Source organism: Mustela nigripes, chromosome 12, assembly GCF_022355385.1.
Source record: "Mustela nigripes isolate SB6536 chromosome 12, MUSNIG.SB6536, whole genome shotgun sequence".
Taxonomy (NCBI): domain Eukaryota; kingdom Metazoa; phylum Chordata; class Mammalia; order Carnivora; family Mustelidae; genus Mustela; species Mustela nigripes.
This window is the reverse complement of record NC_081568.1, coordinates 61928527-61951616: the sequence shown is the minus strand read 5'-3', so window position 1 is coordinate 61951616 and position 23090 is coordinate 61928527. Positions and strand designations below refer to the sequence as shown.

Here is a 23090-nt window from a genome sequence, read left to right as displayed (position 1 = left end):
GGTTTGGTTCTTAGTGATATAAAAACTATTTGGATTTGGTTCGAGGTTGAGCAAACTGATGCAGTTTGTTCCGGTTTTTGGTTCATAGTTCAGGCCAAGTTGCTGATCCAGACAGAAAGAATGTCCCTGGAATGCCTCTTCCAACTAGGGCTCAACAGCTGACAGGGCTGGTGTCCCAACGGAGGCCGCCTGCTCAGTCCACCCCCAGAGACTTCCGTGCAGCTCCGAACATAGGCCTCGAGGTTCTGGGGAAAGGGCCTGGCAGCACATCTGGCCCGGTACTCTCGGGCCTTGCCCGGAAGGTCATGGTAGCTTCCATAGACTGGGAGCAGAATGGGGGCCAGGCCGCGAAGCATGCCCTCAACCCAAAGGACCAGGGACAGTGGGGGCAGCCTGGTGGTGGGTGTCACTGTGTAAATCTGTTCAGTTTCTACATAAGTGCAGCTCTAGTGATCTTAGTCAAGGACGGTCAGGGAGCCACAGAAAACCCATATATGGCTGGGTGGGAAACAACAAGGAGTGATGGGCCCTAGAGGAGCCAACTTAAATGCTTAAAGGCATTCAACTTCAAGCTGTTCAAAGCCCGGTGCTCCTTCTGTGAGGCTGGCGCATCTAAGAGGTTCACAAAGGAACAGTCCTGCCTGCCAAAGAGAGCACAGTTTCTGGGGGCTATGCCACAGTTTCCCACCCCAGCCAGGAAGCAAGACAGAGCCAAGGACGAGGCATCAGGAGTGTTCGTCCCCAGGGAGCAACTGCAAGGGGACAGAGCAGCTGGGGGCATTGGGGACACCTGGCAGTGAATCACCAATCAAGAATTTTGAAAGGAAAACACATATTTCCACTCTAGTCTCCCTCCCACGCTGACCACACATCAAAGGGGTCCTCGGATGCAGGGAACTAGTCAGCTGGGTTGATCAGGCCCTGAATGCTGGAAACCCGAGGGCCGGGACCAAAAGGCAAAGTCCCTGAGGGACTGCCCCAATTCTGCAATGTGGGAAGAGACACACCTCTGGCCACCACGCAGGGAGCTGACAAACACTGGAAACGGAAAGAAAGTTCTGAGATCTCTCATCTACACACCTCAGCTTCTCAGGATTATTTTATCTTTCCTTATCCTTTAAATAATCCATGAAAGGGCAACCTTATCAAAGGCACGTTGGGTTTTCCCTGACTTAGCTTGAAGCCATTTTTATTCCGCCTTGACTACAAGGATAGCAAACACTGCCTGAGACACAATCCAGAAATATTTCCTGGTGCTGGCTGCCCTGACAGGATTAGACCGCTAGCTAGCACATGTGATTTCAGCTGGGTGTGCTTTGTGTTAAACTATGCTTGCTACGTGCTGGATTCAATTATAGGTTTTCTTACACTTACATCTTCATTAGTTCTACATTGCCGAGTAGACGGAATGTGCTGTCAGCTTCAAAAAAAAAAGTGTTATTTTTTTTTTCAAGGATTCAACACTGTCCAGTCTTATTAAAAAAAGAAAGGAAAAGAAAAATCTTGGCTCCAGCACACATTGCTAATGGGCATGGAATTGATTCACGAGTCTCCAATTCTAGTTGTATAAAAGTAATTACTGCAACCTTGAGTAATTGCTTCCATATTCAATACCCACAGAAGGCTGCACATGTGTAACATACACACACATATATATTGAATTGGGAGAGAATAAAATATAAATTTTAAAAAAGGAACTATCAGAGAATATTTAAACTGCTCTCATACGTACCCCTAAAAACAAAAAGCTGTAGCTGCGATAAAGATCCTGACAGAAACAAATGAAGCAGGGCCAGCAGAGACCAGAGCCCGGAAGACCCCAGCCCTCCAAAACTGGAGAGCAGGTAGTCTGGGCACGGGAAGTCATGAGTAGCAAGTTCTATGGCAGCCTCAAAGGCCTACTTCCCAGCCAGCAACTGGCAGCACAAGGTGGTCCCCTCCTGCTCAGTAGCACAGCCTTCCCCAAGGTCCTGTGAAGCCTCTGCCTGGCCCCCAGTCTATGGCCCCCAGTCATGTCCTAGGTGTGACTCTGGAAGCCACAGGCCCCACTCTGTCCCCCAGGTGGGTCCCACAGGGCATGAAAGGCCCCTGGGGGTGGGGCAGAGCATTCCCATACAGCCCCAGAAACCACTTCAGGGAGGAAAGGGATCCATGAGAAAGGTCTGCAGACCTGAAGGAACTTTTCTGAGCAAAGAGAGAGACATTCAGAGTTGGTACCTCAGGAAGGGAGTTAAAGGCAGGCGTTCCTGGTGATGTGGAGATGACGGAATTGATTTCGTGAATTGAAAGCCAAGACCTGACATGGCTCTCTGTTATGTTTCATGCTTGGTTGGAGCCTGGGACCTCTTGGAGCTTGCTTTCTGTCAGCTACAGAATTGCCTTCTTATCCTGGCTTTGCTTCAGCCACAACTGTGATAAAGCTACGTCCCTCACACCTCTCTGCTGAGACCGTGATTGACAATGCCGGACAAAGACAGACCTCGAGGCAGATGGGCCTCTGCCCACTCACCAAGAAGGTTGTTCAAGCAGGTGCTGCACACCTACCTGCTCTGCCTTCTATTGCACGGTTCCGCATCTCACCTGACAGGATAATTCCCGAGCTGGGGATTGAGAGGAAGGAACAGCTTGGCAGTCGGGTTGCTAATGGCGTCTTCTTCTTGTCTGGGTTCACAAAGAGCCAGGCAGTGTGGTGTGGTAAAGTGACCCAGCGGAGCAAGCATGCAATGCTGTGGGCCTGGGGCCCAGGCTACTACTGCAGATCCCACACCACAACTGGAGAGACTCCTGGCTTCTCTTCAGTGTTATCTCTGGCCAGCCTCTGTAGATCCTCAGCCTGGCAAGAGAGGCCCATTTTAAAAATCCTGGCAACCACGTAGGACCTGTTGCACACCGCCTTGGATTTTGGGGTCTTGATTGAAGTTCAAACCACATAATTTTTTTGTTGGGCTCTGTTTGTCCTCTTTCTCACCTTGGACTTGGTTCCTCAAAGTCTGTCTTCCAGAAGGGTGTCAGGGCCTAACAGGCATCAGAGGCATTTCCTTGATATATAATCCATAAGGAGTGGCAGGAGAAGCCAGAGAACCTCCTCCATCAGGAGGTTCAGCCCCAGGTCATGAGACATTTTTAAATAAGAGAATGAAAAAAAATTTACTGTTTGAAATAAAGAGCTGGAAATCCAGCTAGCACATAATCAAGGTGCATTTGGTCATTTGAAAAAAGACAAAGTGGGTAATTGAACATCATCGTCACCATCATCATCATCATAAAATTTCTTTAATAAAGAAAGAAGACAATGTGAGCTTTGAGATGCTCTGGAGGTTTAAAAGGTATAAATTCAGAGAACTTAGAATCTTTACATCTCCAGTGTTGTGGAGACCTGGCCTCGGGTTGGGGGAGGGGTGGTGACAGCAATGCTTCTCCCCAGGGTGGCCCAGGGCTCTCCCTGCAGAGCGCTCGAGCTGCCACATGTTCCCCTTCCACAGACTAACAGCAGTTATGATTAGAAAAGGGTTTGGTGGGCGCCTGGGTGGCTCAGTGGGTTAAGCCCCTGCCTTCGGCTCAGGTCATGATCTCAGGGTCCTGGGATCGAGGCCCGCATCGGGCTCTCTGCTCATCAGGGAGCCTGCTTCCCTCTCTCTCTCTGCCTGCCTCTCTGTCTACTTGTGATCTCTCTCTGTCAAATAAATAAATAAAATCTTTAAAAAAAAAAAGAAAAGAAAAGAAAAGGGTTTGGCTGCCAACTTGAAAATATATAGACCAGCAGCACTAGAAAATGAATTTCAGCTCCTCATCCTGCCGGCTGAGGGGCAGCGGCTCATTTGGGAGATACAGACAGAAGATACGGGGTGAGAAGTTAGAAGAGAAATCTCTGTTGTCAGTGCCCTACAGGAGGGTAAAAGGACTGTCCGAAGACAAATTCTTCCAGAGTTCTGGCCTTGGTTTCCTTTTCTATAAAATGCTAGAGGCCTTGGGCAGTTGTGAGCATTTAGCAAAATAACAATGCAAGTGTTAGCACTGCTGGCAGAGGGGAAAAGAGAGAAAGGAGGACAGACAGACAGACAGACAGACAGAAGATGTTGCCTCTTCACCCACAAACCAACTCATGGAAAAGGCAGGGTCAGAATAATTTTCTTCATTCAAAAAGTATTGAGTTCTGAACAGTGTTCTAAGTGCCCAGGGTTTTACATCAGTGAATAAAGGAGGTGAAATGCCTGATCGAACTAGGCCTGCAACTTTATGATCCCTGGACAGGGGAGCCGCCCCAGCCAATAAATACTTGCAGCATTTCAGCCAGTTTGAGCTGGGTCTTTTGTTACTTTCCAAGCAAAGAATTCTAACTGCTACTGTCATCCTCTAGAAATGGCAACCCCTGACCAAATCCTGGGTCTGGTCACATTTCACTCCCCATTCAAATGAAGGAGGAACACTGAAGACAAAAATGCTTATGTCTCTATGTCTCTGTCAGAAAAACCAGCCACCTCTGGGGGGCACACAGCTCTTATAAATAACCAGGAAGCAGATTCAGGCTCAAAAAAGATTCAGGATCTCTAAAAGAAAGAGAAAAAGAGGAAGAAAGAAAGAAAGAAAGAAAGGAAGGAAGGAAGGAAGGAAGAAAGAAAGAAAAGAAAGAGAGGGAGAGAGAGAGAGAGAGGGAGGGGGGAGAAAAAGAGAGGAAGGGAGAAAGGAAGAAAGAAAGAGGGAAGAAAGATAAAAAGATAAGAAAAAAAGGGAAGAATTCCATAGGAAATTGAAAGGGAATTTGGGAGATAGAACAGAGCAAGCTTCACTGGACCATGGCCGGAAGAACTAGCCAGAACAAGCCTTCCCTTTTTAAAAGGGAAAGCCCGAGAGTCCCAGAGTATTAAGACCTTCCCAGAGTCTCTCACTGGAGATAAATTTAATGAATGGTATTTCTGGATACAGTTTATATATATCAGTAAACATTTTTTGTTCATTTTATGTACCCTAAAGCTCACCTAGGAAAGACACTGCTCTGAACTTTCAGGATCTCCAATTCTGTTTTTTTGTTTTTGTTTTTTGCTTTTTTTTTTTTTTTATAAAGTCCGTGTTCTGTTCCCTACTTTGTCAACTTTGTGAAATAAGCCCCAGTTGTCTTGAAGGCTGATGGGCTTTGCCCCCTAACTGAGAATGAGGGCCAAGGATGATGACACAAATGTTCTCAGAAAGATTTGTAACAGCAACACACATGCTCCTTTCCTTCTAGAAAGTAATCGAACAGCCTTTCAACAAGCCCTTCTAGTGCTGTAAGTTGCCATGGACGTTTTGCTATTTCTGCCTCACCAGCACCTGCTCTTCCATCTTCCATTAACAACTGATTTTTCTTGGGGAGCCAACTTTCCTCCACTCTCAGGGCTGGTGGTGCAGTTAGGTCTGACCCCCTGTCATGGCTGCAGCACAGGAGGGACCGGTGACCCAGACCCAGACAATCAGAGCATAACACCCTCCTGGTCACATGTTCATTGGTTTAAGGATGGTCACACAGCTCAAACTAGGCCAGTGGAAATCAGTCCAAAAACATATGCTGAAATTTGGGGGAAAGACACTGTTCTTTCCCACTGAGGTTGTTTAGCTGATAGAAGGCAAGTCCAGAGGACCTTGGTGCTAATGGGATACAGCAAAACTGAGAGACAGGGAGAGATAGAGCCTTGATGACACATTTGGACCCCCAGATCCAATTATGCCTGAAGGCAGCCTCTATCTATGGGAGCTTGAAGATATTTGAGCCAAAATTTTTCCTTTCTTTTTTTTTCCTTTTGCTTAAGCCAGTTCATGTTTAACCAATCCTGGCTAATTTGTAAGTAAAGACTACCTACATATTCCTTACCTAGCCTATCCCTGCACATAGCACACTCAATCGTGGCAGTTCAGAAATTAGCTGGGGCCCTACCATCTACCCTTTCCAAACACTGCTTATCTTTAAAAGGAGTCAGTATTAAGGAGGGCACGTATTGCATGGAGCATTGGGTGTGGTGCAAAACAATGAATCTTGCAACACTGAAAAAATAAAATAAAATTTAATAAATGAATGAATGAATGAATAAATACAGCATTGACAATGCTGCCCTTCCTTCCATCCTCTCTTCTCACTATGAACTCCAGTGGTTCTCCAAGCTGTGCCTGCAGACCCCACCCCTCTCCATTATCCCCATGGATCTTTAAATCTGATGTGATCACCATGGCCCAAGATATTTTTTTAGAGGAACCCAAATTCCAGTTGCTATACATAATGTTCTCGTGGTGGTAGATGAGAAAGCAAGAATGGGAGTCCTGATCAACATGGCCTTACCTGGGGCTTTAGATTCAGGCTCCACTTGGCTTCAGATTAGTTAGGAAGTGCTCAGAAAAGAAACAGCTAAAGCCCTGTGGGGGAAAAATAAAATCCACAGGCATCTGTCATAAGAGTTTTTTAATCCTTCCCAGACAGCTCCCTGGGTCTAACAGTAATTGCTGAGTGCTTTTCACAGAATCTCATGATCACGTATCTATGGTCTTTTCTGGAAAGGCCACTGAAGACCCCATGACCTTGCACCAGATAAGTGCACAGCAAAGGCCAAGTGGTGGCTACAGGAGGCCCTCAAACTACGTAGAGTTCACAAGTACACAGCAAAAGGCTTGTGTCAGGCTCTGAATACCAACCATCACCTTCCAGAGCTGCAGACTAGGCTTCCACTGAAGCTCAGAGTGCACTGGCTACCTTCTTGCTCTAAGAGGATCAGCAGTCGGCTGAATAATGGCCCTAAGTACTGAGATCCAAGGATGTCCCTATCCTCATTCCTAGGACCTATGACTGTGACCTTGGAACAAGGGGCCCTGCAGATGTGACGAAGTTCAAGATCTTGAGATTGGGAGGTGACCCTGTAGCCTCCCTAAAAGAGGGGCACAAGGAGGGTCAGAGTCAGAGAAGAAGGCCATATGACGACGGACCAGAGGCCAGTGTGCTGCGCTCTGAAGCTGGAGCCATGCTCAGCAGCCAAGCCATGCAAGTGGTCTCTGCAGGTGGGACCCCCAAGAATATGGATTCTCCTCTAGGGCCTCCAGAAGGCCAGCGCATTGCCTGACTTCTGACTTCCAGTCTCTGGAACCATAAAAAAAAATAAATAAATAAACCTGTGCTGTTTTGAGCCATTACCTTTTAAGCCACCACCTTTGTGGTACCAGGAAACTCATGTAATTTGCAGTTACTGTCCTTGATTTTGCAATAACTACATCCAGATGCCAGCAGTAGCTCCCTGTGCTTGGCCCAAGCCGAGCTCTGGTTCTTGTGGCTGGGACAATGCTACCAGTACACGACAGTGTCCCCATCTCACAGCTCCCAAACATCCTGGCCCTTCCCCTCTTCTAGATGGGACTCCTGAGCTCAGGCTCAGAGCCCTATTGATCAAAGAGAGCCATCAGGAACCTCTGAAGAGCATGGAGGCAAACGTTCCTCCACCAGTCACCACCTCAGCTATAACTGGATAGGATGGGATACCTCCCACTGGCACCTTCCCCTGCAGAGGCTCTGTGTAGAGAAAGATGGCCGCTGCTTCACAGATGATGCACATTAAAGATGTACTGACTGAATGGAGGAAAGCTAAGTGTACTACTTTCCCAACGAATCACCACAAACTTAGTGCCTTAGGAAGAAAAACAAACAAGTTCATTTTCTTACAATTACAGAAGCCAAGAGTCTGAAAGCTGTCTCACTGGCTCAAGTCAAGATGTCGGCAGGGTTGGATCCTTTTGGAACCAATGAGAGGAGGGTCAAAGCACAGAAACAAGAAAATGTCGTCACTGCAAAATCAGGGACAGTAATTGCAAATTATATAAAAACCCACCGAAGAGAAGAATGCATTTTCTATGGGGAGTTCTCTCTGGGAGAAGCCAAGCTAGTTTCCTAGGCCCCTTTCTCTCCTTTGTATTAATTGTGCATTGGTAAGAATTCTAGTGATCTCCACTCAAAGCAATACACTCATGTGTCCCCTTCCCTCCACAGGACCCTCAGCTGGGACTTATTAAATTCTACCTACATTCATGCCTGAAAACCAGGTGGGTCAGCTGTAGGCAGTCCTCACTGGCTTTTACCCAGCCTAGAAAGTAGCCAAGTGCCTAGAGCTGCCCTCTCCTCCCACTGTCTGGCCTTATGACCAACAGAATAGAATGTTCCCTGTCCCCGCAGACCAAACAAAGGCATAGGAAAATGGTGCCCCTAGGGCACGGCCGTTAATATGTCAACAGACTGCTCTCTGTCAAGATAGTCTCCTGGGCAAAAACTCCAACACAAAACCTCAGGATACAACTCCTCTTTCTCTCTAAATTAACGGCAGCACTGGAAGAGAGATCCTGGCTTGTCATCATCCTCACAGAGGCAACCATTCATTAAACACATGATACGTGCCACTCTGCAGAGAGGTGAAGAAATTCAGCCAAGTTCATTTACTTGAACTTGCGTTCTTTCCGAAAACTTACATTCTTTCCAACAACTTCTGTTCATACATATAGTTGCCACATCCACCTACGATGGGATGTTTCTTCAAAACTACTAACTGGTAGGGCGTCTGGGTGGCTCAGTGGGTTAAGCCGCTGCCTTCGGCTCAGGTCATGATCTCAGGGTCCTGGGATCGAGGCCCGCATTGGGCTCTCTGCTCAACAGGGAGCCTGCTTCCCTCTCTCTCTCTCTGCCTGCCTCTCCATCTACTTGTGATTTCTCTCTGTCAAATAAATAAATAAAATCTTTTAAAAAAAAAAAAACTACTAACTGGTAAAGGTTTTGTTCTTCTGCCATTTCGCATTACCCCAGGATAATTCCCCCATTCATGCAGCAGCCAAGGTGTTCTGAATCTTCTACCCCAAGGAAGAGAGGACACACAATGGGAATCTTTCCCGGCCCTAGTTTCAAAAGCATACTGCCTTCAAGGCCCGTAAAGGGCCTATTTACAAAGGCAACATGATTGACTTAGGAGAAGTTGTGATTACGAACAGCAAAGCTTCCCATCATGCCTAGGTCAAGGTTCCCCAGACTTAGGGAAACAATGGAAGTGAGGGAAAGGATGAAAGGGGACTCTATCTCTTGCTCCTGGACATGGCCCAAGGACACTGGAAAGGATGACAGAGGCCCCATGCAGATTTTCCCAAACTTCAGTTATTGATGAATCAAATGTCATGTGCTTTTGCTGTCACTTTTCACCTATAGCAGCATTTACTTGCGTTTTCTCTGTAAATCAACTTTAAAATAACTCTTCGGTCAGTTAAGCATCTGACTCCTGATCTCAGCTCACTCAGGTCTTGTACAACTCAGGGTTGTAAATTCGAGCCCTACATTGTGTGGAGCCTACTTTAAAAAAAAAAAATAAGATAAGATAAAATTATTCTTTTTAAAACATAGTTTCTGGGCACCTGGGTAGCTCAGTGGGTTAAGCCTCTGCCTTTGGCCCAGGTCATGATCTCAGGGTCCTGGAATCAAGCCCCACATCAGGCTCTCTGCTTGGCAGGAAGCCTGCTTCCCCCTCTTTCTCTGCCTGCCTCTCTGCCTACTTGTGATCTCTCTCTCTCTCTCTCTCAAATAAATTATTTTTAAAAAGTATAAAAAATAATAAATAAAATAAATAAAACATAGCTTCCTCCTAGGGAATGATATTTTTAAACTCAGAGACTTGGGACCCCTGGGTGGCTCAGTCAATTGGGCATCTGCTTTAGACTCACGTCATGATCCCAGGGTGCTGGGATCAAGTTCTGCTCCCTGTTCAGCAAGCAAACTGTTTCTCCCTCTCCCTCTGCCCCACCCCCTGCTAGTTCTCTCTCTCTAACAATAAATAATCTTTAAAAAATAAAATAAAATGAGAGAGGTGCTGATGTGCTAGTTACATTTTTTAGTAGTTATGAAAAAAATACCAAACAATTACCATTTTTTAAAAATGCTTGCGTGTTACCTAAATGCTTGCCCCACCTGGGGAAATGCTATGTTACCGTCGCCACTCCCAGACTGAAGTCCTAGGGAAGAGGGTGCACAATCAAGGAGTGCTGTTTACCATGCCCTGGGCAACCACCTGGAAACTACAGGCTGGGGAGGGGTATGTGCTGAAAATTCCTGGAAGACTAAAACGGACAGACCTAGATTCAGTCACAGTAGTCACCCAAAGCTCTGTATGACCAACGGTGTGTGACCAGCTGGGAAGTAAATACCTTCCGAAAATTCCTTGGTACCTGTATATGTTTACTGCCGTGAGAACACCCTGATCTTTGATTCTCATAGACAGCAAATGACCTGAGCTGTGGCTCCCTTCTGGAAAATAATAAGGATGTGCTCCATGAGGTATGTGGTCTTTGCTCTGTCTACAAACCCACATGCCCGCAGGGGCCAGGCAGACAGTGAGTCGAATGAGCCTGTGTCAGCAAAACCACAACGCAACAGGATGAGAAATGGCCACTGCCACTTGGCCTCAGGAAGTGGGAGACAAGCGAGAATGGTGGGGACTGTGGAGAACTAGGGACCAAGCCTCAGCTGCCTCCAAGCCAGCCAGCTGCTTCATGCCTTAACAAGGAACTGTTTTGCCCACGTGTTCAAATTTTTTAAGGTAAGCTGGAAAAAGATGTTGTTACATACATCCTCTCAATTTTTAAGTGTTGACAATCTAAATTAAGAGAAGAAAACTCTCTAGCAAATACCATGTGGACCATATCTGGCCCAAGGGCATCCAGCTGTAGCCTTGTTTGAACCATGAAGACAGGGACCGAAGTTTACTTCTCTCTGGAGATAAAGCTTCACACATCTGGGGCGTCTGGGTGATTCAGTCAGTTAAGCATCTGCCATCTGTTCGGGTCATGATCTTGAACGTGGGTTCAAGCCCTACGTCAGACTCCCTGTTCAGCAGGGAGTCTGCTTCTCCCTCTCCCTCTGCCCCCACCCCCTGTTCGTGCTCACACTCTCTCTCTAAGGAATAACTCTTTAAAGAAAAAAACCAAAACCAAAACAAAACAAAAAAACCCTTCACACATCTGGGCTCACAGGCCCAAAGGCACACCTAAGGAGAGCCTGGTTATCCCCAGGGTGCTGATTCCAAAACCAAGGGTATTTCCACTAGATTATACATCTTCCTGTCATGTGACCAGCAAATGATGTCATTATGTCTGCAACCAGCCTCCCACCCCACCCCCGCCAGTGTAACATTGTGCCCAAATCAAACTTCCCAGAAAGTGACGATGACATATGCTTAGCAATAAGCACAGCCACTACTTCACAGCCTGTGAATTCAGTGCAAGTGAAAGCTCTGTGGGGCCCCAGGGAACAGCCCAGCACATGAAGCCACACAGGCCTGCCTCAGACCACACTGCACGAGCTCCCCACGCTGAGCCCCAGCATCGCCACCATGATGGGTACCCCGCTGAGCTGCAGTGAGGTCTGAATGAATGAACATGAAGGCAAACTCTTCATAAACTGGAAGGACCTCACAGTGGCTGGCATGGTAGCTGATGTCTGTCATCATTTAACTATGTTGGGGCGACAGAGTCAGCATCTCTGGGTTTGGCTGGACTAGGCCAGGCTGCAGCACAGGAAGTGGCTCGGGGCCCCCTTGACCAAGGGTTGGAGGGAGGAGGAGGAAACCAAGGGTCTGCTTCCCTTGCCTGGAGGTCAAGAGATCACACTGGATGGGAATCAGGTGGGGCAACAATTCTCTTGCTGAAGAAGAAAGGAGTCTAGGCCTCCAGCTTCCAAATAGGGAATACAGAGTGGTCACCTGGGCACTATAATTAATTAACTGTTCTGTAAAGAAGTGTCGGAATCCACAGTGAAAATAGAAATGACATTTTAAGAAATTATTGTCTACAAACAGTGCACTTGAGATGTGTGCATTTTACTGTGTTCAGAAAAAGCTACAAGCAAATAGTGAACTCGAGTAATACACATGCTAAAGTATACTGAGGATGTGTATTAACGGCTGCAACTTACTCTGACATGCACCCCCCAAAATTCCAGATAGACAGATGTAGAGAGGAAGGGCTGAATGAATAGAAGCATGATAAAACCATGCACTGTCAAATACTAATGCATGTAATTTTTAAAGACTTGAAAAAATTAAAATAAAATTTTAAAAATAAATAAAAGTAATTAATTTAAAAATACATCAATCAAAATAGATTTTGAAAAATATTAATGCATGTAGACTCTGAGTGACAGGTATGCGAGCATTCCCTCTAACATTCCTTCAATTTTTCTGCACTATTTATTTTTTATAAGAAAATGTCAGAAAAGTAGAGGCCTATAAAATAATTTAAATGATTTTTAAATAATTTAAAAGAAAATATAATAATGTTATAATATTAAGCAGGAAAAAGCAAACTTGATGGTTTCCATTATATAAAGTCCCCTCTGCCCCACGGGAGAGATGGGATATGAGGCATTTTAGAAAAGACTCCCTTTCGAAAAAAGAAAAAGAAAAAAATCTCTGCTGAAATACCGTCATTGGAAGTTTGTTCATCTGCATCTTGAAGGTTTTTGGCCTTCCAGAATCCTCTTTTACGTTTAGGGTGTCTAAAGAAAATACCCCTCTAGTTATTATCAACATGCACCTAAGAGGGAGAGAAACTGGCAACCAGCTGAGAGTGAAATAGAACTGAGAAGTAGCAAGAGATGAAAAGCGACCACTGAGGAGACGGGAGGAAACGGGGTCGGTGAGGACAGAGCCCTTTTCAGAACACGAGCTCCCACAGGCTGCACCAGAACATTTACCATCTTGTGCCATATGAAGAGGGAAACTGAGGCACAAAGGTGTAAAGAGACCTACCTCAGGTCAGAGAACACCACAAATGTAGAAGTCAGGAGCAGTCACGTCACCACAGGCTCTCCGCCACAGGTTCTTCTGGCTTTACCCTATGCACCTGAACCGGGGGCCAGGAAGTCAGAAACCAGCAGCAGGTATGCTCGGGTGCAACAGGAGAATGCCCCCCGTGTCTCTAGGGAAGACACTCCCGCCTCCAGGTGTGGGGGAAAGCACACAAAGTGATGCTTAGTTCACCTGGATCCCTGCACCACCTGTCCTAAGGCAAATCACATTCACCTGTTACCTTCCTGATGTAGAATCCCACAGTGGGGGGTAGGAGGGTTATGGGAGGGCAGGGCAAGGACAACCAGGGCCCCCCCCCCATGTGACCCACGAAAGGCGCTCCAATGACAAGTCAGTCTGGAGACTACAATTCCTGAAAATGCTCGTCCGAACCAGCTTCTTGACTTGGACAGTCACCCAAGCGTAGAATTACTCAGAGTATCTTTGCCCATGAAACTGCCCTTTTTTTTTTTTCTTTACAAAATCTGGCTGTTCTTCTCAAAATGTTTTGACTAGAAATTTTTGAAATGTCTTGAATGTATTTATGTGCCGTTCTTTGACACAAGGGGGATTTGCCCTATTCCACGTTGCAACGTGCAGCGAAGTTTCAGAGTCCAAGAGCCAGAAGCCATAGAGCTAGAGTTACAGGAACGCCATCCTGAGGCCAGAGACACAAAGTGAGAGTGTCACTCTGAGCAATGGAAGTGGCCTCCAGAGATGGGGCCCAGCCCAAGAAAAGGAAACACTGAGGAGAAGAGGTGAAATGAACTGCATCTTAGGACAACAGAGAGCCTACCGTTCAGAGTTATCCCATTGGCAAATGCTTCCTGAGCATCTCCCAAGTAGGGTGGTGTGTGTAGGCACAGCCATGCTGGGCGATAGAGACCGTGACCGCAGGGTGCTGGAGAGCTCAGGTATTCAGAAGGTCAGTTTGGGCTGCCATTCCTGACCGGGACAGACCCCCTTTGCTGTCCAGTTCACAAGCCTCCCTTCCCAGGTTTTGGGACCTCACGGTAACTACATGGACGTTCCCAGAAAAGGGAGAATTCAGGACATTGATGACACAAGAAGCTGGCAGGGGATGGGGGAGCAAGCAAATACAGGGTGCATGGGCCTTCCATGTTGTTCGCCTGAGGTTATCACCCCCCTGAGAGACCTTCTACCCTAGTAGCTCTCCAAGACAGTCAGCAAACACCACTTTTGGTTCTTCCCAAGGACGCTACCATTTTGCCAGCTGCATGGACGCTCTTATAAAACATGTCCCCAGATGTCTTGATTATGGAACTACGTCGGATTGGGACCCCTTCTTCACAGAGCAGGGAGGGGGATAGCTTTGCAAGAGGTGGTTCCATTCAGACCTGCCTCTCCACTACCCAAGACATGAGCTGTGATTCTCCAGAGTCCAGGAAGGATGTATTTGGACTTCTTGGAACAGAGCAAGTTCCCTGGCTTCTTGAAGTTAATGAGGAGTGAGACACTTAGCTTTGATCTCTGACCCAAGCCATAGGCGATCAAAATACTCTGCCTTTGTACTTACGTAGGTAGCTCCATTTTTAGGCAAAATTGCACAGAGCAACTAAACCAGTGTTGGCACCTCCCAGGTGCCCCCTCAGCTGTCCACACCCAGCCTCATAAGTCTGGACCTTGGCTCGTCAGCCCCGAAGCAGGACATTAAAGACTTATTGAGCTACATCTCTAATAATATTTTAAAAAATGTTTAAGAACCACCATAAAAATCCATTGGATGGCATTTTTTTTCCATTTTGGCAAAACTAGAGTCATAGTCTATGTTATTACAAACTCAACCACAAGAGAAGAAAGTCAGCCAGTCACAATTTAGAAAATCACATTCCAATAGCACTAGAAGGGTATATTAACTGAACAGAGATGTGTCCAGTCACATCTGTCTTTTTCCACAGACGCTGCCCCCCCAGGCCACTATTGAGCAACCTGTCCCCTTTCCAAGCAGTGTCTGCATGCTGAATACTGACCCAAAGTGATTCTGTTTTCTCAAACTTGTAGACAGAGAGGCCTTGGACTGGATATAATTTGAGAAGCCCCAAAGACAGACCCCCTGACCTTTCACCCCTCTGCCAATTTAGAGTCATTAAAGGGAATATTAACTCTAAAAGGTCCTTTATAAACACAAGCTGCTCCTGGGAGGGATAAGGGATTAAACCACACAGCCATTCACACTTTAGTATGAAGTAGGCTGATAAGAGCTACTATTTATTAAGCATCTATACCGGGCCTCACATTGAAGTAAGCAGTTTAGACAGTCACTGAATCAGACTTTGAAGGAATTAAACATGATAAAATTTTGAAGAGGGGAACATCTGGACAGGTCTGTTAGCAAGGAGGGAGGATGGGGATGGAGGGTTTATGAACAAGACTGACACCACAAAAAAAAAAAAAAAAAAAGACTGACACCACACACACACACAAAAAAAAGACTGACACCACAAAGAGAGATAGAAGGCCAAGGGGGGGGGGCAATAATAAACTCTTATGAGGAACTCAAGATAGTCATCCCAGAGGTGACATTTCAGTGGAATTTTGAAGGACATGGAGTAGTTCAATAGGCAGCCATGGCGAAGAACAGAATTCTTGGCAGAAAAAAACAACATGGAAAAGATTCAAGTATAGAAAATGACACCATATATCTATCAGTCTAATCACCAGCAGGAATACTCAAATTAAGAGAATTCAGGAAGGGTTCAGTAAGACAGATGACTGACTAAGATATGCCAAGATACAGGGAAACCGCAAGAGATAGTGCAGGCCTCGAAGGGCTGTACCACCCCTGGACTCAAAAGGATGAAGGCGGGCAGCAGTTATCTGAAGACAGCAAGCCACCTTGAGAGGATCTGAGGCATCTAAGGCACATAGGCCGCCCGAGATGACCCCACAGAATGGGGGCCAAGGAAATCATTACCTCCACCTCTCTCTCCCTTCAGCCTATGGGGCTCCCCAGCCACCAAGCTCAACAGGAAGCCAGAGGGCCAGGGGGGAGTCTAGGTGATGCACCCCAAGTACCAATCCTTGGCGCTTAGCGCTGGGCAGGGCAGAGTGGAGGGAGGATCGGGGGTGGGGCAACAATAAGGCAGCGAACAGAGTGTGTGAAATGTGGCTGCAACATGGAGTATGGGTTGGAGTGAGAGGTGACAGAGGGACACGGAGCAGGGATGTGACCACAAAGTGAGCCCATCTGTCAGGCTAAGAGTGAGTGGAAACCATTGACCCAAAGTGGTCATAGAGACATTGACCACTGCTGGCTTTTGCTGAGGGCCCTGGGAACAGGTGTCCATCAAATGATGCCTGGCAGCCAATGACTCCTGAGCTAAGCCAACACCTTCCCAAGCCTTCCAAGCTGTGCCCTGGAAGCCCACCCCAACGGCCATTGGCTCCTGGAGCTCCCACCGCAGCAGACAAGAGCCTGGGAACACAGAGGGGTGCTGTCTGCCAGTGGCTACCGAAGCGAGCGCAACATAGAACATCTGGAACCAATTAAAACCAGCCTATCTCTTTAATTTATACTCCAGTCCACCTTTCCCCCCTTCCTCTCATGGAAAGAGAGCCCTGTGATGAGGAGCTCTGCAGGAACAGGTTTCCCAGAAAAACGAAAAATGTCTGACTACCCCAAGGGACAGCTCCAGGCAGCCAAGTCAGTCCTGCCCTGTAAGGCCTCAGAAAAGAGACAGGCGCCAGCCCCCTCTCATCTGGGAAACATTAAAAGCCATCTCTGAAGTGATTCATTAAAAGTCCTTCAGTGGCAGAAGACCATCACCCAGATGTGAAAATAAACACAGCGGGAAATTCCAGCATCAGAACCATTTCAAGTCTTTAAACAAATGCATGCTATTTCAGGGAAAGGAAGAGTCTTTTGACTGTCTTTCCAAGCCCACAGAATCCAAGTCAGCCTCTCTCCATCCAGCACGCCGAGCAAATTCCCACGATGCCAGACTCTGAAAACTGAAAGCACTCACTTGACTCTCTGGGGCCCTTCCCACTTGAACTTCTCGGCAGCTTCCCAGCCAAGGCCAGTCACCCACACTCACCAAGCTTCTGGTGGCGCAGCCTTCAGCTCAGCCTTCATGAAGTATCAGAAGTCAAAGTAGAAGCAACTGCTCAATTCTGCTCTGGGCGGGGGGGGGGGGGGGGGGGGGGAAGCATAGAAAATAAATGGAGCCTAAATCAATATTAAGCAAAACAGCATATACACTGGCAAAAACATAGTATAAATGGAAGAAAATGTGAGCATATTTGGGCACAGATCACATGTTATGTCCAGTGTCTGACAGAGCGGATGGTGCATGGTAGGCATTTAGTAAACACGTCAGGAAGGAAGGAAGGAAGGGAGGAAAGGAGGAAGGGGGACAGAAGGGAAGGAAGGTGGGACATTCTCCACCCATGAAAACCCTGCCCAGGAATTTAGGAGTTACTCAAGTACCAGCTTTACTTAGAGAAACTCAACAGAACCCCATCTTACCTCACTTCCTACCCATTAACTTGTAAGGATCAGAAAGAGTTAAGTTCCTTGAAGTGAAATTCAAATCCTTCCCATCAGAGAATATTAAACTGCACCAATGCACCTGGAATTGCTCTTGTTGTCATTATTGCGGTAAAATACACACAACACAAAATTTGCTGTCATAACAATATTTAAGGGTACAGCTCAGTGGCATGAAGCACACTGTTGCGTCACCCTCACCAACATCTATCTCCATAACTCTTTTCATCATGAAGAAAATGAAACTCTATACTCATTAACCAACAGCTCCCTATTTCCTCCCCATGGGCCCTGGCAACCATCACCCTTCTTCCCACCCCTTCCCATGTGACTGCTCTAAGGACTTCATGTGAGTAGGATCAGACAGGATTTGTCCTTCTGTGTCTGTCTTATGTCACCCAGCACCATGTCCTCCAGATCCAACCACGCAGGAGCATGGGTCAGAATGTCCCTTCTTGTTGAGGATGAACAGTCGTCCGCTGAATGTATGTACCACATTCTCCTTATCCACTCGCCAGTCGATGGACACTCGTGTTGCTTCCACCTTTTGCTCTTGTGACAAATGCTACTACAAACATGGGTTTACAAATATCTCTTGGAGTCCTTGCTTTCAGTTCTTTCGGGTTGAGACACTGGAATTTCTTTTGAGCAGTGAAATTTCCCCTGAGAGGGGGAGGTGGGGAGAAAACCCAACATTCTCTAAGCTTCAGCAAATGACAGAGCTGTCAAGTGAATGGAAAACAGCAATTACGAACTTACGCACACTCAGACTTCTAACAGGACACTATGTGCCCAGAGGGTTTTGAACCTCAGGGAACCCTCTCTTCATCACAACCACTCATTCCCAGTCTAAGGGGTAAGATTTGGAAGCCTAAGAGACCCAGTTCCAATCTTAGGAGGAGCCCTTATGAGTAAAGACTACTGAGAAAATACAAGATAAATAAAGCATGTATCAATACTTTTTTAAAAAAAGACTATTGAGAAAATATACAAGGTGCTGGTGTATCGTAAACACTCCATAAACACTGTGTTTCCTCCATTCTAAAATCTCACCCCCTTTTTCTCAACTTCACATTTCTCTGATCAAATTTCTGAATTGAGGTTGTACATCACCAGACACCAGCTTTATCATTACTGGTGAACGGAATGAACTCAGCCAAACTGCTCTGGAGAGATCATAGAATTTTCCTTAGAAGAGCTTGGAGTAAACAACCCCCACTTGAGAATGCCTAGCACACTTGCCTGCTAGAGGTCCCCATTCACCTCAGATGAAAGAGGGACTTCCAAAGAGTAAGTCCTTTTAGGTCCGTACTATGGAGAACTGTTCATAATGTGGCTGAGGAACAGACCCACCAGTGGAGCACCAGGGCTAAGGACGAAGGTTCTGGAATCGACTCTCCTGGGTGTGGCCTTAAGAAAGTCTGAGAAACAAACTGAGGGTTTTGGAGGAGAGCGGGCTGGGAGGTTGGGTGAGCCTGGTGGTGGGTATTAAGGAGGGCACACATTGCATGGAGCACTGGGTGTGGTGCATAAACAATGAATCTTGGAACACTGAAAAAATTAAATTAAATTTTAAAAAAAATAAAAGAAAGAAAGAAAGTCAGTTCAGCTCTTTAAGCCTCAGCTTCCTCGCCCGGAAGAGGGAAGCTGTACTACTGCTGCCCTCTAGGGCGGCTATGAGGAGCAGAGACAGATAACGTTACTCCATGCTGGGCACAGAGCCCACACCCAGTCAGCTGTGGGACCAGCTGAGGGCGGTCAGGTGCCTTCTCCCCTCCGTCCTCAGGCACGCCTGCAGGAAAGCTTACATCGTGCTCTGCCCCTTCTCCAAACTCTACCGTCAGCACCCTCCACATTTTCTTTCACCGCTTTCACCGCTTTGATCATAAGGAGAAATACAAAGGAGCCCCCCTACCCCCACTTACCCACCAATCCATCCAGCCACACACCCACCGACATTAACTGAAGGCCTATCCTCTGCTGAGCCTCACGGAGCCACTGGGAGCCAATGATGAACGGAACAGGCCTCTTCTCCACAGGAAGTCCCAGGCCCTGGGGAGGTACCGAAGTAATGGGCAGAAAGTCAGACATACTTAGGGCGATGTGGTAGGAGGCATGGCTGCAGGCCCTTTGGCATGATCCATTCCCTTCTCTCACACCCCATGAAACAGTACTCTCCGATCCTGTTTTACAGATATGGAAACAGCATAGGGACCGTAATGTGCCCCAGGTCACAAGGCTGTTCAGTTTCACCTCTACGCTGTCGGAACCTAACCCTAATGGGAGTCCTGGGGCACAGGTCAGGGGATCAGGCTTGAGGGCATGAAGGAGGGTGTCCAACAGTTCCCCAGGATCAGCGGACCACCAACTGCTGTGGGGCTTCCGCACCCGGAAGGCTGACCCAGGGGAGACGTATAGATCATACTCTTGGGTGCGGTTCCTTACAGTCACCAAGTCAGCTCACTGAACCTGCAAGAGAGGCCGGAAAGGGGATCTAAGCCGTCTCCACCTCACAAAGGAGCTACCTGAGGCTCAGTGGAAAGTGTCATGCCAACTCAAAGCCAAAGATGCCCAGCACACCTGCCTTTCAAAGGCCCCCGTTCAGCTCAGATGAAAGAATTACTTCCAAAGGGAACATATTTCCCCCAATCCTAAGTGCTTGTTGAAAACAAGGGAGCTGGCTGGGGTGCCTGGGTGGCTCAGTGGGTTAAAGCCTCTGCCTTCAGCTCAGGTCATGATCCCAGGGTCCTGGGACCCAGCCCCGCATCGGGCTCTCTGCTCAGTGGGCAGCCTGCTCCTTCCTCTCTCTCTCTCTCTCTCTGTCTGTCTGCCTCTCTGCCTACTTGTGATCTCTGTCAAATAAATAAATGAAATCTTTAAAAAAAAAAAAAAAAGCAAGGGAGCTGGACTTGGCATTTGGTCTCTTTGTCTGCCACCAGTGACCAGCCCACATAGCAGGGTCCCTTCCTTTACTCTCTGTCCTGGTACCCCCTCATCAACACAGCCCCGCTGACTGCCCTCTCTAGAGCAGCACCTCGTGGCTTACCACTGGCCTTCCCTGCTCCATTTCTCTTCAGGACACTTATTGGTTATCTGGTACCACAACAGTTGAGTATCTGTTTCTCCCCAACTAGACCATAAGCTCCATGAGGGCAGGAGACTTGTCCATTTTGCTTTTGATCATACCCTAACAACTAGAACAGTTTCTGGTACATTACAAGAGGTCAGTGTGGTTTAGGTCAATGAATGGATGAACAAATGAATGGAAGTGGGTTCGGCAATTACCTTGTCTAAGAAACCAGAAACAAGGACCAGGAGCTCACCTGGGACACCCCCCATGCCCCCCCCCACGCCCCCTGTCTCCAGGTATAATGTTGCCCCAGGCATTGCCTCAGGCTAATAGGAACATTTGACCTCTTGCCTTCTCCTCCCCAGTGCTCTTCCCTATCAAGGACACAGCCCTAGGTGTCATGCCCAGAAGGAGGCCCTCAGTTCAGGGTCCTGCTTGGATAGTACTCCACAGCCTCATTCCAGATCTTTCTTACTCATCCCTTGCCTCACACACTTATAGTGCCTTCTTTCCACCCCAAAATCATTATGAAGCCCAGTCTATTTCCTCAGGTACCTTGTAATCCTGCAAACTCACTCATGCTAAGTACTGAGGAATAACAACAGCTCACAAATGGAACTTCTGAAGGGCACTTCTAGGGGCACCTGGGTGGCTCTGTCATTAAGCATCTGCCTTCAGCTGAGGTCATGATCCCGGGGTCCTGGGATCGAGCCCCACATTGGGCTCTCTGCTCAGCGGGAAGCCTGCTTCTCCCTTTCCCATTCCCTTGCTTGTTCTCCCTCTCTCACTCCCTTTCTCTCTGTCAAATAAAGAAATAAGATTTTTTTAAATAAAAAATAAAATAAAATAAAATAAAATAAAGGGTACCTTCTAGTGACAATAGCATAACACACTAGAATGGCTAATTGCAGGAGTTTCGGGTCTCCTGGAAACTGACAGCGCCTCACCAGACACACAGCATTTCCTGCAGAAGTTACTCATTCATTCATGTCTTCTTGTGGCACTTGAGCTTTTACTGAGCACCTTCTGCCTGCTAGGAAATATCCTGAGATTAAGAGAGCAAGTAAGACAGCTAAAGTCCTTGCTCTCAGAAAGCACACTGTCTAGTTGAGAAGACACAGCAATCAGCAAAGACCTTGTCAAGGAGCTTTAAGTCTCCGTCTTAGTATTGTAGGACAGGCTGCGAACTCACAAGGGGACCGGAGGCAGCTACCCAAAGGCTGGGAGGTCCAGAGGCCTGCTAGAGAAACTGCCATCTCCACTGGCTGCTTCCAGTTGACAAGGAGTTCACCAGGGAATCAAGGGGATGTGGGCAATCTGGTATCTGCAACGGCACAGAGGTCTTAGAGGGTGCAAGCAGGGCTGGCCATGGGCCACCGGCTTCACGCAGCCCTGCTAAGTGGCCGATGCTCAGCACAGCCAAGGCACATGGGCCTGGCAGTGGGAAAAACAACAGGCCACGGTGTCCTCAGAACTCAGTGGATGCCAGCAGTTCTTCCCTCCCTTTGGAATGCTAGAAATCAAGTCTGTGTTCCCCGGGTTCTCCATTGTCTATGCAATTGTCCGAGTTCACCGTCATAACAACACAAGAAACAAATCAGCTGTCTCTGCACACAGTCTACAGTGCCTCCTTGACCCTGGCATGTTTCAATAGTCTGCTGCCCCTTCCTCTGCCTGTTAAGGGAAAGCAAGCCCTCAGCATTAACCACAACAATCACAGTTGACCTGAGTTTTCTTTGACCTGCCAACTAAGGTATGTGCCTTTCTACAGATACCCAAGACTTCACTTTAATTCATCTTCAACCCAATTTTCCTTCCCGGGCACTACCCGCATCCCCCCCCCCGCCCCCCCGCAGCTGCCCAGTGGAAAGAATCCCAGCACTTTCTTTTTCTGGCTTTCTCTGATACAACAAGCTTCCAGCAACCATCAGAAGAGAAGGCAAGTAACATCCGCGGTGGAGACAAGACTATGAAATGAGTTCAAACATACAGCAAAGCACTGTACTCACTACAGAGAGACACATGCTGTTCCATGGACAAGGGCCCAACTGTGACTCACTAAGCATAATGGGACATTGTTGAAAGTGTTGGGAACATGAGAATTTCCTCACTGCCCAATTTGGGCAATGTTGGAGCTACGTCTGCCTCCAGAAATGAAGTCAGACAGACTCAACCCAACTTCCAGTTGCTGGGCCCAAAGACCACGAGGCCACCATGTTTTTATGCCGACTTTTGTTCATGGGAAGTCACTTCCCAAGTTGTGTTTAAGGTCTGACCTGTCACCTGCATGTGCAAGAGAGATGAGTGCCTTGACAAAGGACATGCCCAGAACTCTGACTGGAGGGCTCTAGATCACACGAGAGGCTGTTTGAAAGACCCTCACCCCAGGACTCTGTACTATCACATAGACTGGTGGCAAGAGGAAAAAGGTGCCCATGATTCGGTGTGAGGAAGGGATATGGCAGGCACGTGTAGCCACTATCTGTCTAGAACACATAAGAACTCTCATTTCTTGGGTACCTCTGATAGGCCAGGCAATGTTCAGGGCATGCATGACTTCATTTCCTTTCCACATCTATAAAATACAGGCAGGCCACGTAAAGCTCTTACAGACAGAATCTCGCAGCTGAGAGGTGGCTATGTCACAAAGCTAGCCATGTGTACACCTATTTTGAACTCAGGTCAGAGG

The 23090-nt window shown here is 47.3% G+C and overlaps 1 long non-coding RNA gene across 12 annotated transcripts in view; it reads right to left on the bottom strand.

Moving 5' to 3' along the window:
* LOC132028435 (uncharacterized) overlaps nt 1–23090 on the bottom strand; it is a 238348-nt gene that overhangs the window by 92976 nt on the left and 122282 nt on the right. For 8 of the 12 annotated variants that reach the window (XR_009407445.1, XR_009407439.1, XR_009407444.1 and 5 more), the window contains 4 exons: nt 19257–19383; nt 17311–18053; nt 16880–16955; nt 12783–12876 (listed from right to left, as the gene is read on the bottom strand). This is a non-coding gene — a long non-coding RNA (uncharacterized LOC132028435). Of the gene's footprint in view, nt 1–12782; nt 12877–13055; nt 13128–16879; nt 16961–17310; nt 18054–19256; nt 19384–23090 lie in introns of those variants that run through there. The other 4 variants (XR_009407438.1, XR_009407440.1, XR_009407442.1 and 1 more) reach the window with 4 other exon arrangements.